At 35.7% G+C, this 21,249-nt stretch overlaps 2 pseudogenes; one reads left to right on the top strand and one right to left on the bottom strand.

The window, feature by feature from the left end:
* Window positions 1-2,997: 2,997 nt before the first annotated feature.
* On the top strand, window positions 2,998-3,441 carry LOC149225417 (T-complex protein 1 subunit beta pseudogene; annotated as a pseudogene).
* Window positions 3,442-16,820: 13,379 nt separating this feature from the next.
* Window positions 16,821-18,814, bottom strand: LOC149225418 (serine/threonine-protein kinase PEPKR2-like; annotated as a pseudogene).
* Window positions 18,815-21,249: the final 2,435 nt, after the last annotated feature.

Here is a 21,249-nt window from a genome sequence, read left to right on the forward strand (position 1 = left end):
TTGTGACACGTGGCATGGCAGGAAAATCAAAACTGAGGATAGGGACGTGATCACAGATGTACATACATGGTGAAGGATCTATTCAGCATCGCATCTGGAGCTCCTGGATACATGGTCAATGCTGGTCAAACCCAACCTTTTTGGTCATATAAGTAGCAAAAAGCCAGAGTTACCTAAACTGATTTCATTTTGTTTTGGAAATTGTTAAACACACATGGACAGTAAAGAAAATATGAAAGATAAATCATGCAGTACAATTTTTATTGACAAATGATTTACATTTATAGTACATTATGTGACTCTTGGGTTTCAGATCCCAAGCTCTCTTGGACTGCTTTGGTCTATTCGGCTTCCACACTAACCCATTAGGATTAGGTGTCCAACATTCCCCCCCTTAATCCGAAGGGTTATGTATGATTCCAAGAAGAGAGCTGTAATACAAAATGTGTAAAAATGCATGGCAGCACTAGGCTGAATGTGCTCTCTGAAATGTTGGTATAAAGGGCGGTGGTTTAAGGATGACCACCAACACTGGAACTCTTAGTGCAGTTCCCGGAACTCTTCCAAAACTGGCAAGAAACTAAAGTTTTCTGCTAGAGGAAGTGATCCTATTGTTTTAAGGAGGGAAACCTTCAACCATGAAAGGGAGGTCTCACCCCGCATAAAAGGTAAAACTTCAACCTGAAAAAGGGAAGTCTCAACCTATGATGGTTTAAGGATAACCAACAACTCTGGAATGCTTAATGCAATTCCTGGAACTCTTCCAAAACTGGCAAGAAGCTGGAGTCTTCTGCTAGAGGAAGTGTTCTTAATCTGTGATGGTTTAAGGATGACCAACAACTCTGCGATTCCTGGAACTCTTCCAAAACTGGCAAGAAACTGGAGTCTTCTGCTAGAGGAAGTGTTCTAGATTGCCAACTGTAGGCATGTTCAGGCATCTTTGTCTCTGGCTACAGCTCTGAAACTGGTGTGGCAAGTTGTGGCTCAGGCTCGCTTGATGTGGCTTTGAAGCTTGTAGATGACCATCATTTTCCCCCCTGTCAAATACAAAGTGAGAAGATGGAGAAAACTCAACTGCAAGACTGTTCAATACTCTGGAACAAGTTCTGACATGTGTTTGGAATATCTTCTTGGCTGTTGATGCCCATTGCCAAGAAGCGATCCATCCAAGATGAATCTTTGTTCTTGCAGGACGTTTGTTTTTGAAGCATCTGTGTGAAGAATGGTTGGTTTTATGACAGTGCTTACATGGATGAAGATCAAAACAGTGATCTTTCAAATGGCCAACTCGGTCACAGTGTTGGCATTTCACGATCTGTTGTTGTTGTTGTTGTTGTTGCTGTTGCTGTGGAAGAGGGGCAGAGTCTTGAGCGTAAAGCGAGGGTTGGGGATTTTCGCATTGATATTTTACAGTTGCTGCAAGGTTGATTGAAGGTCTCTCTAAATGATTTAGAGTCTAGACATGGCTCTCGGTCTTATTCACAAGATCCATTTTCTCGGTTTCAATGATCCATTTCAGAAGCAAGATACGTAAGTGGTGTTGAATGGTTCCTCTGGATTCATGTGTATTTTGAAAGCTACGTTCATTCAAGGATTCCAGGCATTGCCTTTTTTTGTCGACTCATACTGGAAATTCTAGTATATTTATTGTGACGGTTGTTATTCTCTGATTATTTGCAATTGCTGGAGTAGTGCCAACAAGACCAAAAAGGGTTATCTCTGTGGAGCATCTATTTGAAATTGCTTGCGGCCCCTCTAAGCATATATCACCGAGTCTTGCAGCCCTTTAATCTCTGCGATCGTGTGAATAATTCGAACCTATTTTAGACTTGTGTCATCATACTTCAGTGACAGAATCCACGTTGAAACTTTTTGTGGCCTAAAGTCTAGGCTCAAGCATCAAAGAACCAAAGTTTGTCTGACATCCTCACAGTCTTTATTTCTGTGAATTTTTAAGGTATAAGAAAGAACCTACATGAAGGGCATTATCACTATATATGTAAGGGTAGATCATTAGTCTATTTCCGGATTGATATAAGGCGGAGATCTTGTGTAATTGCGGCCTAGAAAAGAGAGCCGACCTTAAATGATCTGTGCAATCCAAGAATTTAGTCCAGCATATACTTGAGGCATTCGTATTGTCTACCCTCTGCGGCACATCTCAATTTGTCAACACACCATTGCAGAAATAAAGCAACATATCTGAAACTTTGGATCTTGATCATATGGGCTTTGACATCATCTATTATTGGCATCAGTTAACGACACTTGTAGATGTTACGAACCTGAAATAAGATCCATACTAGAAGACTTGAAAGAGTGATGCTTTTGATAAAGCTCTTCTCAGGAGAAGTTGACAGAGCCATTTAAGACCGCTGCTTGTGCATTATGTAAGTGAGCTGAACTCATTCTAGCGTGCTCGAACTGTTTGTACTTCAACTGCAGATTGTGGAAGACATTCATTTTTTCTTGCAAAGGAGTGTTGTTTATGCATGAAAGAAATCAACCAGAAATGTGGCTTCATCCGTAATCTGCTCAACAAAGAATAATACCATTTTTATGGGTATTCTCGGCTATATATTTATATAGAGGCTGGTGTATATTTGTCTGCTGAAAATTTATTCAATGCCCCGAGCATTCGTTGGAAAGGTCGTTTCTTTTTGTGAAGATTATTGCTCTTAATATGTGCACTAAGTCTCTATTGCAGAGAAAGAAATCAGTTTTCTCTCCCGCTCATCCTGAAAATTTATTCAATGCCCCGAGCATTCGTTGGAAAGGTCGTTTCTTTTTGTGAAGATTATTGCTCTTAATATGTGCACTAAGTCTCTATTGCAGAGAAAGAAATCAGTTTTCTCTCCTGCTGAAAATCCCCAACCCTCGCTTTACGCTCAAGACTCTACTTCCCTCTGCAATCAAATATTTTCCTTCCCGGCGGACAGAAGCCTTCGGAAGAAAGGAGGCGATCGATTCTGCAGTTAACGTTTCCTGCTCTCAGACATGGCAACTGAAAGGTTATTTAAAGACGATGCCAGGGACGAGAAGGGTGAACGGGCCATGATGGCTTCATTTGTTGGTGGCATGGCAATAGTCGACCTTGTAAAGACGACTCTAGGACCTAAAGGGATGGACAAAATTTTGCAATCCACAAGCAGGGGACATAGTGTCACCGTTACAAATGATGGCGCTATTATATTGAGATCGCTTCACATAGATAATACCGCTACCAAAGTAATGGTCGACATCTCGAAAGTCCCAGATGATGAGGTAGGAGATGGAACCGCTTCAGTAGTTGTTTTGGCTGGCGAGCTCTTGCGAGAGGCAGAAAAACTAGTAGCAATGAAGATTCACCCTATGACAATTATCTCTGGTTATAGAATGGTTGTTGAGTGTGCTCGTAATGCTTTAGAACAGCGGGTTTGGGACAATAAGGCAAATTCATAATCCTTCCGGTCCGACCTGATGAATATTGCAATGACAACACTCAGTTTCAAAATCCTTGCACAAACAGCATTGGCTGTTGATGCAGTGATGCGGCAGAGGTAGCGCTGGAAAAAGCAGCGCGTTATGGTCAGAGGTGAGCAGCAACTGTGGAGGGTCAGGTCGAATAGCTCTGAGCAGGTAAGGGGCGTTACAAACGCTCAATGCACCAGGATTATATAGCAGGCCCACCAAATTCAATTGTAAGGACAACGCTTTTCAAAATGTTTATAAACAGTGAAGAGCGCAGGCATAATTTAAAGGACAGAGGGCGCAAGTAACGCAGAAGAGAGAGAGCGCAGGTATGATTTCAAGGGTCAGACAAAGAGGCTTAAAATAGCCAGAGTCAGCAGATTTCTGGCAAATAATGAATTAATGGAGCTTTATAGGTAATGGGCAGAACTGGAAGGTCTACACAAATGACATATACATAGAGACCACAAAACAAGTGGCTCAAATATGAGCAGGGCCAGAATTCGCCAGCTCTGATACCGTGTTAAACACACATGGACAGTAAAGAAAATATGAAAGATAAATCGTGCAGTACAATTTTTATTGACAAATGATTTACATTTATAGTACATTATGTGACTCTTGGGTTTCAGATCCCAAGGTCTCTTGGACTGCTTTGGTCTATTCGGCTTCCACACTAACCCATTAGGATTAGGTGTCCAACAGAAATCAGTTAAGATTAGAAAAAAACAAAAATCACCTTTTTGACTGTAAAAGCAGAAACATCTGTGTGATAATGTATGTACATTCGATTGCAAATAGGACTGCGTGATAAGAGACATAGAGCAAACTTAAGACTACGTATTGTATTGTTACCAGAACTTTGTTCTTGCATGTAATTGATTTCCAGACTTCAATCATAGGCAGCATTTCATCATTCCAGTGTTTTATGTGTTAACGGTTTCAACATCTGAAGTTTTCTAAGTGTACCATCAACGCGTGGACGGGCCCTACGTGGGGACTGGTATACTTTCATTTCATTTTCATAGCATTTAGACTTCAGATCTGAATAGTGTTTGATGCCATTTCTTTGTTTGTGAGTTAATTAATTCGATTAGAAGTTCTTGCGAGTGTTATTGTATGATTCATGGTGATAGCTTGAAACTTCAATTGCTAAATTACTGAACAAGATCTTGTAAAAGATTTAATTGAGCACTGAATTTCGAAGTATCTCTGTGGACTCTGTTTTCATGCATTTGAGTTTTAGTATGCTTAAAAGAGTCTTTAGTTTTTATGAATTTGATTGTTAGGGTGCTTAGTGTGTTACCGAGAAAGAGTTTTTGTGAATGATATCCTTGTAAGAGGATTGAAAACTCAGACTAGTAACACGCTGTGTTTGTAGAGCAGTTAATTAAATTAGATGATCTGAGTGTTTAAAGTGTGAAAGGAAACATATTCCTATCTCTTGTAAAAGAGTGCTTTAGCCTGTCACAGTAGACACTTATCTAGGTAGATGAGATCCTTTTAGGTCTATAGATTGTAGACATGTGCCTCTAAGTTTACCTACCTTGGTTGACATTAAATTTAGTCTAATCTAGACCCCTGGATTGGTCACTACAACCTCTAAAGATATTGAATCATAAAACTTATAAACCAAAAAATATACTACCCGAAGACATTCTGAAGATCTACTGTCATATTACAGAGTTCTGAACATATAACAACAAAAGATCACCCTTCTTACTCAATCAATCAGTCAGACAGACTCAATCTCCTTATATAATCAGTTTTACATAAGATCTAATGAAGACATCATTGGCAAACAACAATAAAACAACAACATTGATCAGATAGATCAATCATTTCTGAACAGTAAGCCCTTCCTTTGCATACACTACTTGGAAGTGTCGAACCCGCGTATATATGTGCCTTCATCGAGGCGAACCAGCACATAGATTTGCAAATAATGACTTATAACTTCATAACTTTTCAAGACTTCATATATACCTAGATCATAGCATTTAAATGATAAAACATGCGTTAACACTTAGATCTAGCCTATCCACTATCAGATCATACAATGATAAGTCATTTCAGGTCTCATGATCCTGATCCAACATTGTATCCAAGGGTGCATAAGATGTTTCAGATCTATATCATAACCATAACCCTTACAACACAAAATATACTTTAGATAGAAGTATTCATGAAAAACACTTTCACTTGCACACTTAGCCCTTTGATCTTCTCCTCCTTATACACTTAGAGCCTTTGTCAATACCATACACCAAAACAACACTTAGAACCTATGGTATTCTTAGATGGGATCAAGTAGTTGTTATTCTGTGCAACATTGTGGGCTAATACCATGGTATGGACCCTTGGTATTTTTTGACCTTAATTTTCCATTCCATACGCGTTTTTCTTTCTGTGTAACTATGTGCATACGTATACACTCATTTTATTATGTGTACCCACGTGTATACGCAACTTGGACTAGGTTAAATAGCGTATACAACTTAAAACATTCTTTTTCCTCAATTTATTGATTCTGATTTGTAAGCCTTTGTCCCATCTTCATGTTCTTTTGTACCATTACTATGTTACCTCTGAATAGACCTGTTACAATGTGAGTTTCCCTTTATCATTTCTGAACTGACCTATATGTGAGTTGCCATCAAGGACAACACATGTACCATAATGCCAACACCATTTTCTAAGACATAATTAATGGTGACAAAGTAGCTCTTAAAAAGGTCCACATACAGGAGAATTGTATAAACATGTTCATGAAACCAATTTTGGTAAAGAAGTTGTAGTGGTGTTTGACTTCTCTTGGGTTGCAGAAAATATGATGAATGGGCATAGACAATGGATTAGGAAAATTATTGTCCAAGCGGAGATTGTTAAGAATGACAACAAATTAAAATATTTTGTAATTACCTTAATCAGATGATTGTATAGTGATAGGAAGTTTTGTAAGGATGTCTTCCTATTAAAATGTTGGAACCTAAGAAGCCTATTGTATTGGAGAGTCATTGTTGACCTTGAATAATAAAGTAGTTATGTTAAAAGGGTAAAAATAACATTACTAATTTAATTAGAAATATCAACCTTTGATTTGTGTATACTACCAAAAATATTCTATAGAGATTAAATCTGTATCCTCTACTTAATGATTATTGATAATTAAATTAAAATTCTAACCAATCTATTTCAAAATAAAAAATAAAAATAAAAAAATTATCAACATAATTATTTTTTTCTTGCGACCATAATTTAATAAGAAATATTAAATAAAACCATAACTAAGTTATTGTTATATAACTTTTATTAAGAAAATATAAATATATATATATATAGAGCAATAATGATGGCCTTCTAACATTGTAGGCAACTTTATTTGAAATTTTAAAGTGTGTTTGATTGGAACCATGCACCAATTAGATTGTCAAAAGACAATTGTTTTTGACAATTGTTTATGAAGTGACAACTATGCACCTCATAATATCACTAATGAAAATGATAACTATGTTGGGCAACTTTGTAAAAACTATGCACCAAAAGGCATTCATTGTTGTTGCTCTATGCTCTTTATTTTTTCTCTTTTTATGTTAATGAATTCTAAATTTGCAATAAAAAAAATTTAGTATGATTTTTTAATTGAAAAATGCAAATGTTAAAATAGATATGAATAGAAACATCAAAATGCGGAAAAACAATTATGTTATTATTTTTCATTTTATTGATATGTATCTATATTTTAGAATAAGTTTTTAGAATTTTGTTTATTTCGTAATAAATTTTCAAAAATTTTAATTAATTATTGGGTAGATGGTAAAGATTTAATCTGCATGGACTATGCCAAAATATTCACAATATTTATATTTATATTCAAGTTAGTTATACTCTTTTAATGAATTTATCTCAGATTAATTAATTAAAGAAAATATCATATCTACACGTGTCATATTGGCATGTGGTATTGATAAGCCATTGTGTTGTCTCATGGCATTATAACAAACATTATTTACAGGTAAAAAATTCCATAGTAATCCCCTATGGTTGTGGATAAAGGCTTGGAAACTAGGCATCGAGGCTATGCCCTTCTCCCATGCGGAAAACATGCTAGTTATTAATTATGGATCATGATGATAGTACTCCTATCATGCGAACTCTCTAGAAGCTCAGTTTTGGAAATTAAATGGTGCTCAGGGTAATCACTCAATTTTCATAACTTGGGTGATGAGTTTATGGCATTGGGAGTGCAGTAAGGTTCATGACGGAGACCGAGTGTGCTCGCCTGGGTGTTGGCTCAGCTGGCGCAATGCAGTGGCTCACCATCTTGATGTAGTATGGATTCACTATGATTTTCAAATCAGTATTTGGGACCCGAGCTCGACTTGGAGACACAGAATTCTTCTCGGCACCGAGCTAGGAGGGGAAATAAGGCAAATTTTCATCAATTCTGAAAGAAAGTTTAAGGTGGACTGTTTCTCGTGCTTTGTGAAGATAACCCCTCTACTTTGTCTTTGGTTCTCCGACTGGGTTCTTTATTATTCAATGGATGTTTTTTGAGTTATTTCCATATGGAGTCTTTTGAAGTGGAAAAGTGACCAGGAGAGTGACATCGATAATTCTCACTGTGGGGATTTCGGGGGTCTGAGTCAGATGGTTTCAACTGCTCAAGCCCTAGACGCTGGCATTTTTTCTAGCTTGTGTCTGCCTCCAATCGAATTTTACCACCTTCTTTGTTCCAGTCTAGCTCTCGTGTTCACTATCTTCATTGTCCTGAGTCAGTGAATGCTTATAACTCTCTTTTTCCTCTAAATTATTGCTGGTATGGGGTTAATTCCATGTGGGTGGGGTCTCTAGTTAATTGGGTGCATGCAACGATCATTTAGAAGGTCGTTCACCTAGTTACAGAAGGCATCCCTATCATAAGTTTAACTTGGAGTAAGTCTATCTCTTATTGATCCAGGGCTTCTCCTCGATGGTTGTGTAGTGCTTCGAAGCTGGATAGACTCCCTTGTGTTTTTGGTAGGGGCTCTATCTTCTACTCTGAAAGGGGGTGTCTTGTCCCTTTCCACATCCCATTCTATAATCTTGATAGTCCGATCAACATGTTGCACCATCGTGGGCAACCATGCCATGGGGGTGGCCACCATTTCCCTTCAGGTCATCTGGCTCTCAGTCAAAGCTCTTCTCCAGGTAATTCTGGAGGTATGGAATGTGATGGTGAGGTGGCTCCCTCTCTGATTCGTTCTCCTAGCCAGGTTGACGCTCCAACTTCATTGAAGTCCATTGCAAAGAAACTTAGATGAATTCAAGAAAATCTGGACCATTAGAGAATGTCGATATGAGGACCGTAATGAGGTGGTTGCATATATGAATGATATTCATTTTATCTGGAATGAGATTCTGGAGCAGTTACACAATCTTCGTTAGAGCCAATGTTGCACCAATGGGTGTCTTCGTGATCTGGAAGCTCGAGTTGAACACATCGACTTCCATATGCATGAACATGTTAGCTTTCATGTTGCACCTCCTGTAGTCCCTCCCCGCCCCCCTCCTTGATATGTTGATGTCAATATTTGTGCTCTTTTTGTCTCTCTTTTGTGATGTATGGCTCTTAAACCTGGCAGAAATAATTCTCGTAAGGGTCAATCTTTTGAATACTCTGGCCCTCTGTGCCAATAGTTCTGGTCGGAATGAGGCTTGGGGGGCCATAGAGACCCATTTTATAATATATGTTTTTATGATTAAGAGTGTTGTTTAACTCATATTAATTCATTTTATAATAATGATAATAATGATAATAATAATAATAATAATGCTATAATTTAGTTAATTTTTATGATGTATTTTAATCTAGGCAACGTCAGATGTATTGTGGGGTATGCTTTTTGATGCTTATCAACATTTACCAACCATCTAATTTATATGGATGTTCTAGTTAAAAGTTGTGCATAAAAAAAAAAACATTTCTATCACTTCATAGTTTTAAGATAATTTCACATCCATGTTTAACTTTTTAATTTTTCATGTTATTGAATTTGAAATTTTCAATTAAAAGAAATCATTCATGAAAAGTAATTAGTATAACTTTTTAATTGGGAAATGAATATATTAAAGTGAACAGGGTTTGTATGGCAGTTTAGTTCTTCTCGAAAAATTTAAAGTTAGAAAATATATAACAAATACTTAGCTTAATATGACTAAATACAAGTAAAAAGGAATCCATAACTTAAGATAACTTTCTTTCTTTATATATATATAGGAATGCATAATGCAGGATTGAACTGTATATCTTAAAGCAAAAGGAAATGTACGACTTTTGAAGAGAAAGTGCATACTAATGATTATAAATTAGGTGTAATGTACGACTTTTGAAGAGAAAGTGCATATTAATGATTATAAATTAGGTGTAGACACCATTGTAACAAAATATATTCATACCATCTCATATATATTAGCTATTATTTTTTTGCAAAAGGTAAAAAAATAAATAAATAAAGTATATATAATAATATAATAAAGTATAACATATATTATGTTAATAATAAGTATATATGATATTAGATATCATTTTGGGATTCAACTACGCTAAGTAAGTCATTCACGTATGACCATTTCCATGAGAGGTAGTCATAACTAACTAATTTCTCATGAATTTTGAATAGTTCACTTAGCACTCATTGCATCGGGTGATGCTCACCGGGGTGAAGAAGTGGGATTGAAACTAGTGAAATGAATCACTTTCGAGGCTTTCACCCAGTAACTAGGACTTCCCGGGAGGTCACCCATCCTAGATAGCCTTTGGCTCAAGCGCGCTTAACTGTGGAGTTTTTCCCCACAATCAAGCCCACTTAGCTTGCTACCCCATTTGCAAACCTTAGCAAGTATTGTGCCTCATGAACCATTCATGAAGAGATCTCTTCACTCTTTTTAAATTTAAGTATTAGGGGGTTTACGCAGTGCATTATATTAGATATCATTTTGGGATTCAACTGCGTTAAGTAAGTCATTCACGTATGACCATTTCCATGAGAGGTAGTCGTAACTGACTAATTTCTCATGATTTTTGAATAGTTCACTTAGCACTCATTGCATCAGGTGATGCTCACAAGGGTGAAGAAGTGGGATTGAAACTAGTGAAATGAATCACATAGCGTCAATCATCACTTCTAGGGCTTTCACTTGGTAACCAGGACTTCCCGGGAGGTCACCCATCCCAGATCACCTTTGGCTCAAGCGCACTTAAGTGTGGAGTTTTTCCCCTAATACTTATATATAATATTATTATATTTATATTATATATTAACATATATAATATTGTTGGGGTGAAATGTGGGAGGAGTGAAGTGGGAGGTCTAGTGCAGAATGACGATGGGCTAGGGTTTTGAATTTTTAACCAAGGGGAAAGCTTCTTTCCTCCTTAGTAAATCTCTCTCATTTTTCATTTTTCACCTAGTAAGTTTGTGTATTTTTCCTGTTATAGAGGAGAGGAGTCAATGGGGGTTTATCTGTTAATGCATCGAGTCCTGTAGAGAGAGGTAAACGAAGAGATAAGTGTTAAGGGGAGATCACATTTCTGGTGGGCCTGACAACCTTTGATCTGGAATTTTTTACTATGGAACCTTCTAGCATGGTCATGGAGGATTTGGTGGACTTCAACAAAGAAAGTTATGACTAAATTCCCATTTTTAGAAATTTTGAGGAGCTTATAGCCTACTGGGAAGAAAGGAGACAAGGAATAGAGGGGTCAGCCTCCAATCAACATTTTCCATGGGCCTAGGCCTGGTGGAAGTTTGGAGAGAAGGTTTGCAACTAGAAGGGATACAATCATAGACAATTGTTTGCCTATGGAAGGAATCCGTTATCTCCCTTGGTCACATAAGGGTTCAGTCTCTTCTTGACCGGTTATGGGAAAAAACCCCAGTAGCAATATTGTTTTCTGGGACTTTACACACTCATGCGGGCTTGGCTACAGAGGTCTCCTCTAAGGTAAATGCACCCTGTTCATAAATCGATTATGCACCTCATGGGGAAGGGAATCATGGATACCTGAATGATTTGATTCAGGCATCAAAACACCATCTGCACAAGTTGTTATAGGGCAGGTCTCAACTAAGGGTTACAACCCCATTTCCAGTAGCATCCCAAATTATATGCAAAACCTTTTTGTTCTAGTGTTTCAAAATATTGAGGGCTTTGAATCTAGGGGAGGTGAGCAGGATGTTCAAAGAATTGAGGGTTTCAAAAAACCTCATTCAGTGGATTCAAGCCAAGCATCTAAGGGAGAAAAAGATAGGGTCATCAAAAGAAAGAAAACTCACATAAAATTCATCATTAGCTTAGAGGTGGATGTGCGGATACAAGAAGCGACAATGATGACAGGCAAAACCCTAGTTAGTAGGATGCAAGGCTAGAAGTTCAACATCAAAATGTTGGAAGCTTGGGTGGTTGTCGAAGTAAGTCCAATTGTTTCAAACCCCCATGATGTTTTTCTTTTGGCCAAAGGGTGGATACAGCTTGACTACAAATCTCATGAAGAATCCCTCGCCATATCTTAGAGGATATGGAGTATAGACTCAACTCCAGTTATATTCAAATTTTGGACACCCCTTTTCGATGCGAGTAGGGAGAGGTTGGACGTAACACCAATCTAGGTGTGGCTCCTTAGTTGGCTGCCAAAGTTATGGAAAGAGGAGATTTTCAAAGATGTGGGGAATAGTCTAGATACCTTCCTAGTGGTAGATTACTCTTTTCTGCTAACCAAATACAAATTGATGGCAAGGGTTTTAGTAAATATTGACTTGCGAGAGGGCTTATTAGAAGACTTGGATATGGGGGATGGAAGCAATAGTCTACAACCTTTGGACTATGAAGGGATTATGTTCAAATGCTGAAGATGTCACCAATATGGACATACCCTAAATTTTTGTAAGTTGTTGTTAAAAAAAAGGTTTCAGAAAGATCATCAGCCGAAGGTGACCACTAAGGTAACTTCATCTAATGTTGGCCCGAGTGAACTCAGGAATGATACCTCACACACCCCCTCAGATACTCCCATGGACGAAACTTTGATTCCTTCTCAATGAGCTAAGGATCTAACAAAGGAAATATCTCTGACACTAGAAGGAGGTAATCGAGTTCACCCTGCACTAATTGGATTTCCAGCTGCCTCCTCTATTGGTATGTTGGTATCTAAGCCTCATGTTACTTCTCTTATTGAATCCTTTTCTGATTTGGGTAAAGAATGGGTGTTATTTTGTGAGAATAGGTCTTCTGTGATTCCTTGTCACTTGTCACATCCCTTTCCTTGTCCAATGTTGCATGTGACTTACATAAGGGATCTGCCAAAATTGATATTAAGGTTTTTCCAAAAATAAAAGATCCATCACAAGTTGTTGGTTATTGTGGGTGGATGGATCTTCTCCATATTATTTTGGCATGTTTTAACAAAATCTTGTGCTTCTAGAGATAAAGCCCAAATGTTCAATTGCAAGAGCCTATGTACCCATAATCGTGAGTATTTTTTCTTATCACGTGAGTGATAATCGCTTTAGTACACAAGTCTTACGGTTGAGCTTTTGGACTTCATCTAAAAAAATATAAGATTTTACTATAGCAAGGCACATAAGGCAAATGAAATTTTAAGAGTTTGCAAATTTTGATAGAAAAATTTCCTTAATATTTTATCTATATGATTTGAGAAGGCTTTGATGCTAACAAAATTTCACATGAGAAGAATGTGATTTCTCTCGATTTAGGTAGTTAATTTATTTCACAACAAAGATTACTAGAAAGTAAATTTTCCCTATCGATCACTACAAACTTAACAAATGATTCCATTCACTATGTACGGGTAAAATGGGAAACATTATTTAAGTACTAAAGAAGTTTTCAATATATGGGATATGGGATTAGAAAAACAAAGAAAAAGAGTTCAAGGTTAAAGATAAATAACCCAACATCCTCATAAAGCCTCTTCTCTCAAGCATAAAGTCTCTCTAGGGTTGAGCAATGTCATCCTCTTGTGTAAGGCTCATCAGTGTTGAGGAATTCAAAAGCATCTTTGTAGACAAGAGGTAATTTCGATGACCAAATCCAAGACAAGGCATTGAAAACTTTAGAAAAGTTGTGATTGTTCCCTATAGTACATACAAGGAAATCCCAAGCAAATTGAATGAGCCATATAAAAGTTCTTTATCTCAAAGAAAACAAGCATATTTTAGATTCAAAATCAGAAGAAAATAATAATAATATATATGTACAAATGCATGCATCATGGAAGTTTCAAAGTCATCTCATATTAGGGTTCACTAGAAAATGTTAACAAATATTTGGGTTGTAAATTTAGACGACAATATTCATCCTTGAAGAAGTTAAGAAGGTTAGGAAAGCAGAGAGAGCGTCATATTTATAAGGCATCTACAGTTCAACTCAATTTGTCACAAGTTAAATAAAAGGTGGGTGCACAAAAGTTTGCTTTCATTAGATTATAAGAGTTCAGACCGAACTTCTCATTTGGACTCTAAGGGAGCCTGAAAACTTTGAATCTCATATGGAAATATATCCAAACTTCTTTACAATATAGAGAGCAAGGCAACTAGCATAGAAATAAGTTATATTAAAAGCCATGGATAACCAAAGCTTAATGGAATGGAAAATTATAGAGTTTGTTACATATAGTCAAGTGGAAATTACAGTTATCTAAAAACTTTGAAAGAAGACCTTGACAATGCATTCCTGCAGCTCTTGGACCATCTACCCAATATTTTTATGCTTTTTGGAAATTACATTACGAAATTTGAATCACATTCAATGAATGGTTGCACAAGGGTCATAGCACCACAATGATTGAAGGGTTTTAAAACCCTATAGAATGTTTGGTAGCCACCAAAACTCATCAAGAAATTTTTATTATCTTATCTTATCCACTACAAAAACTAACAAGTAATGGGGACATGCATTGGAAGCCTCTTCAGCATGGTAGAGCATTCTGCTCAATTCAATAATGTCACCCCAAGTGGATAGCCTAACTATAGGAAACATACAGGCCCATACGAAGAACATATGTACACAAATCCATAATACAATTACATAATATGTTGGAAAGGGGCACCCACATGGATTGGCATTCCAACATGGCAAGCAAAGGAAATTCCCTTTCATAAAGTGGGTAGGTACCCTGCAAGAGAAGGTTATCATGTTCCTTCCATATCAAATGGTCATTTATTGCTTTATTTGTATAGCGAAGAGAAGGCACTTTCATGTATGTTTTTAGAAAATGGAAGGTTGAATTCATTATTACTTTCTACACATTGAAACAAGTCTTGTTGAGACAATCCGGGCAACTTCCTCTGCCATTCAACTTCATCAACTTTGGATACCTTAGGAATGGACTTGTTGTCTATTATAACAATATTCCATCTTTTTTTACCAATGTTCCATTGAGTTTTTGGGATGGGGAAATGCAGGAGCAGGGATAAACACAAGGGGGGAATATATAAGCAACCCCAAAATTTAAGGAAATTTTGGGGAAATGGGGGGACATCAAAATAATGAAAAATATAAAATTATTAAAAATTTAATATATAAAATAAAAAATAAAATCCCAACAATGTAAAATTGACATTTCTGAAATCATCAAAATTGTAAATAAAAAAGTAAATTACTAAATTGAATCCATCATTTGACATTATGCAATGTTCCATCTAAATTCATCCTTTGGCAATGGGCAGGTGTATCAAGATTAATAGAGAACTTATACCATCAACCAATCCAAGAAATGAAAAATGGGAAGGTTGAGCTGCATTCAAATAAAATTAAAGCTTGAGTTAATAGTAACAAAAAAATGGTAAATTCAGACAATTCCATTTAACTATGATACATGACCAATTGGTCCAAGCTAAGAATTTCTGAGATTTAATGGAAGATTCCTTAGAGATATTTGATGCATATCCTAAGGGATTTTTTGTTGTTCCTTTCTCAACAAACTCCACACATGCTAAAACCAGGTATAAAGTCCAGCAAGCTACCTCATCAGAAATTGCATATAAGGTTGAAAAACCATCAAAGACTAACTTATGGAAGTTATCTGTTCACTGAGTCATTTATAAACATTGGTATTAAATTGTTTGCTAACATTTACCAATACTATACAATCTATAAATACCAAATCTTAGAGAAAATATATCAATGGCATTCTAAAATTTCCAATTAAAAATTAAATTGCATTATATCATTCTAACCAATTCATTTTCCTCCCTGCTAAAATCCTCATAGCTCCAACATGGAAAATCCATGGAGCAACAATATCTAACTCAAATAATTTCTTGAACACACAATGAATTATAGCAACAATAAACCTAATGAATTGTTAAAGAAGATACAAAAGCTCCGTCAAGTAAAAGACTAAATGACTAAATGCAATATAAATATTTTGAATTTTCCCAAATCTATTGGGAAACGATATGTATAAATGATAATATACAAAAATGCAATTCTGATATCTTGCATTTTTTCTAGCTGCTTTCTCACTTCATTTAAGTGAGACTTATGTATAAGTGACAAAACAAACTATTCAATTCCTGTACATATATTGATATCAGTATTTTTCAATGTTCAGTGGGCTCAATAGCAGGGCACTCCTTAAGCTGGCACAAGCAATGGAGTCATTCATGTTAAGATATTTTTTAGTTTTCACTTCTGTTAGTCAGTGAATGGATCAATCAACGCATGATATTAGTCACACCTCCATTATAAACATCTTGAGCCGCGCAATCAATAAATAATGATCACTATCTGTCAGTAACAGTCAGCAATGGCACGCTTTCAAATGCTGTACACAAGCTGTAACTTAAGCACTGGAGTGGAACAGGGCATGCAGGAACACAGGGCTACTCCATTTAGGCTCAAATAATTCTATAACTAAAATGGCAGATGCGAGAGCATCTACAAGATCATATTTCCCTGCTGCTTGGACATCAAGTGCTAGGTGTTTTGGATGTGGGAAACCCTGCAAAGGCCAGATGAAAGATCCATGTTCTGTGTGCTGTCTCCTTTCTAAATGGAGGTAATGGAAGTGGAGATTAGTCTAGCCATTCACCCTTAACAACCAGGATAAGCTTTTTTCTTTTTGACAAGCTCGCCGGAATCTATACATTAGAATCTTGATCCAAGGGTGGCCTGTAGCAGTAGAGGAAAATATTGTCAGAATGATTGAGTCGTGTATTGATAATTGAATTTAAGAGAAAATAAAGATAGCACATATATGCAGAATGTTTAATGCCCAGCAATTCAACAATTTTACTTACTGTAAGGTCAGCAACAGTCATCAATAGCAATGGCATGCTTTCAAAATGCTGTACACAATCTGCGTTTTAAGTGAGACGACCACTGCAGTGGAACAGGCCTGAAGGAACACAAGGTCTGCTCCCTTTTGGCTCAGATAATCTCATCTGTGAAATAGCAGCTGCAAGGGCATCTACAATTTCACATGTCCCTGCAAAGGCCCAGCGAAAGATTCATCTTCTCCATACTCTGTTGGAATTGAATTTGCAAAATGTGCTCTTTTCTTCCTTTTATATGAAGACAATGGAAGTAGCGTTCCTTCTAAGCATTGATCCTTCACAGCAAGGAAACAGTTTTTCCCTTTTGGAATGCTGCCTGGAATCTTTACATTAGACTCCGTGTAAAACTTGATCCAAGGGTGGCCTGCAGCCACAGATGATGAAAATATGATCAATAGATTCATAATTACATTTTAAGAGAAAATAAAGATAACAGATAATACAAAATATTTAATTCTCAGCAATGCAACAATTTACTCACTCAGTACTTCCTGCGGAGAAAGTCTCTTTTCCACATCCCTTGAAAGCATCCTTGATAGCAAATCCCTTGCTAGCCCTGATATGGGCTGCCACACTTGAGAATGAAAATCTAACTGTACTAGTTTTATTGCGTCAAATATGGCTTCAATAGATCCTCCTCGAAATGGTAATATGCCTATCAAAAGGGCATGTAGGAGGACACCAGCCCCCCAAACATCAACCTTTTCTGAATAAGTCGTCCCTGCCAAAACTTCAGGGGCAATATATGAAGGACTCCCTACCACTCCAGATAAATTTTGACCTGTTTGAATGTGAAAATGTACTCTCAGTCAAATACATAAAGAAAACTGGTGAATTATTTAATAATGATGATATGTTCTTGTGTACATGTTTAGTGAGCAGAACCAAAGGACAGACAAATACCTTTTGCAAACCGCGTGGACAAGCCAAAATCAGCTAGCTTCAGTTGTCCAGAACTGGTTTTGAGAACATTCTCAGGTTTAATATCCCGATGGACAACACCCAACTCATGACAGTATTTAATGACCATTATTAATTCCTTGATCAAGTTTGCTGCCTGATGCTCAGAGTAGCGTCCAGTCCGAGACATCTCGTCAGTGAGGCGTCCACCAGTGCATAACTCCATCACAAGATGCAAAGATTCTGCATCTTCATACACAGCTCGGAGTGTGACGACATTAGGATGGCCTGACAGATGCTGCATAATCTCAATCTCCTTGTACACACTTTCTTCAGTCTTTTTTGGGAGAGTCTTACAGGCGAGCTCTTCCCCAGTAGCTTTGCTCTTGCATATTCTCACCAGACCAAATTTGCCTCGTCCTAATTCGAGGCCGAAATCATAATCTTTTTCAATCTTTCGCTTCCTACCAGTCCGGGTAGAAGCAAGAATACATCCAACCTTTCTCTTCAATCCTCTTTCTGGTGAATTAGGGAACCCCTTCTTGGAGGAGGAGGAGCAACGGAAGCTGCTGTAGGATACAAATCTAAGCCCTTTGTCCGCTTCCTCTGCTGTTGGAAAGAAAGGTGCCGAGGTGTGTTTTCTAAATCGGCACGGTTTACTGCTGCTCCTCTGTTCCGCTTCCTTGGTAATGAATCCATTTGAACTATGGACTTTGCAAAAAGAGTTAAACCAAAAGATCTGGGGCTACTCTACCAGACGAGATGCAAGGAATTGTTATGGCAAAGAGGAGTTTAGACTGATTGACTCCAATTAATTGCTGGGAAACGATAGCAAAAGATCTGGGGCTGCTCAACCAGATCGGATGCAAGGAATGTCTAGGGCAAAGAGGAGTCTCCACAGATGGACTCCAATTAATTGCCGGGAAACAATACAATCTGCGCACACAAACAAATAGCCTGTAAATAAAAACTAAACCACCTGCTCATACCATCTGAAAACGGCTTCGTCAACTACAACATGATAAAGAGTCTTAGCTACCTATTATATGCCAATACATGCCAAGAAATCAGAATTATTATTCTATCGCAGCATTCTGTTCACATTCAGCTTCAACTGCTGCCATTCTTACAATCTTATTGAAGAAAAGTTACAGTAATGTGGGTTCCTAATTTTGGCCCTCAAAATACATGACGGTGATGTAGCATGCCAACAAAAAAAAAATTAGATATGAAATTTTAATTTAATATTAAACAAATTCTTTAAGGATAATAATTTAATTTAAAAATTGTCAATATAATTTTTTTTACTTAGTAATAAATGCGTAAAGTATAACTATTTTAATATATGAAAATTAATATAAATTTCAATTCTTAATTTAATATATTAATATAACTTTAAAATTTTTAAAGTCAAAGTTTTCAATATTTAAAATTTTATGAAATATTTGTAAATCTAGTCTTGTCAAATATTTGTTAACTCTATGAAAAAAACAAATTTGCTTTTGAATGGTAGCATGTGTGCTACAAATGTTCAAAAATATGAATGGTATTATTTTTTAAATAATAATTTAGTTTTATAAATTTATAAATAAAATATTAAATTATAAATGGGCCAAATGGTTAATAGTATGTGTTTTTTTCTAAGAGGTTACATGTTCAAAATGTGTTTTCTCCTAAGAGTTCACATGTTCAAAACCAGAGGGGGTAGAGTATGTATGTCTTAGTAGTAAAAACAAACAAGGGGATCTTATACACCAATTTGATAATATAGAATTTAAATAATAAAATAAATTAAAATATATGATATGATTTTATTGTTATATTTTTAAATAATAATAATAATAATATTGGTTTTATGACAATAACATTTTTATTTAAAATATTTTTTGAGTCTTTCAACCAATTTAAGGGTAATAGTGAATTTAATTGGTAATGGTTTTGGAAGTTTAGGTGATAATAATTATGTTATGGATTATTATACTAATTATAAAATGATAGTAAGTTTAATTGATAATGGTTTTAGAAATTTAATTAATAATAATTTTGATATGAATTATTATGTAATTTGCTAATAACTAGTTTGATTGGTAATGGCTTTGTCAATTTAATTGATAATAGTTTTGACATGAATTACTATATTAACTATGAAATAATAATAGTTTAATTGATAATGGTTTTATAAATTTAGTTAATATTAATTTTGATATGAATTATTATGTAAATGACGAGATTATAAATTTAAATTGAATGCATGACAAGTCTATATTAATCCAACCCACTTATTAATTAATAGTAATTTATATAATTTTGATATACATTGTTATATAAGAAATGAGACTACAAATTTAAATTGGACACTATGTCAAGGGCATGCTAAGCAAGTGCACTTACCCATTCTTACATATAGGGAAAAAGACTTTTTAAAGTTTTACTTTTAATTGATTAAAAACTCATTTAAAATCCAAAATGTATTTATGATATTTTAACAGCTCACGAAAAACATAATAACCAATTTATAAAAACAATTTTCCAACTTGAATAATTTGAAACTATGGTCAAGAAAATATCACACATTTCAATTCTTAAAACCCCAATTGGATCACATAGCAAAACCATGAATGATAGCTTTAGAAAATGTTGTTGGTATGGGATTGTAGCTTTGCAAGCTTTTCAAAATTTCATTGTTCAATTGGGTCTCCTTGCCAAACTTTGGGGTTGGATTTAGATTGAGGTTCAGATAGATAGATGGATAGTTCCCGCAAGGCTTCACTCTCTTTGTTTTGTTATGTTTTATTTAAAGAGAGGCACTCGTTGAACATTCGTGACATTTCTCTTTGTTTGGTTATGTTTTATTTAAAGGGAGACACCCGTTGAACAATGGTGACATTTATACCTATTCATTCATTTTCTTACATTATTTATGATGATCAAATTATTGTCACTTTTTTTTGTATTTAATTAATAAATGAGTAGAAGGCCAATGTTCCAATACAAAATGGGCAAAATATATTTACAGGGACGCCATGAAAAAGGAAATGGAGGTACAACACATGTCAAAAGGAACGATTTTGAGGTTGCCAAAAATCCACTACATGTCTCTTTGCTTACTCCTTTAAATTCAAATAAAAAATAGAATATAAAACACAAAGTTACTAGCCATTAATGCAGTTATAGACATGCTAATCACTGTAAAACCAATGACTCACATAAGATCATGGAGATGGCATGTTTATTTGTGACATTAAATATTATAAATACTTCTTTAAGAAAATTTTAAAAGCTTATTCAATGCTTTCGTACTCATTGTAACACTATTTCTTTTCCTTTTAAGGTTTGCTTTCTTTTAGACATTCATTAATATACTCTTGCTCTCTCCTCTTACCCTTTCCACATACATATTATAGTATTAGTGAAAATCATATTTATTTTTCTTATTTTTTTATTATAGATATTTTATGATTATAACTTTTTTTTTTTATTTTTAAAAATTATATTGATTTGTATTTGTCAAATCATATTTATATAATTACAATTATACTCTTTAAAATTTCATAAATCA

Source organism: Pinus tabuliformis, chromosome J, assembly GCF_031772625.1.
Source record: "Pinus tabuliformis cultivar Carrire ecotype Pingquan chromosome J, CPIR1, whole genome shotgun sequence".
Taxonomy (NCBI): Eukaryota; Viridiplantae; Streptophyta; class Pinopsida; order Pinales; family Pinaceae; genus Pinus; species Pinus tabuliformis.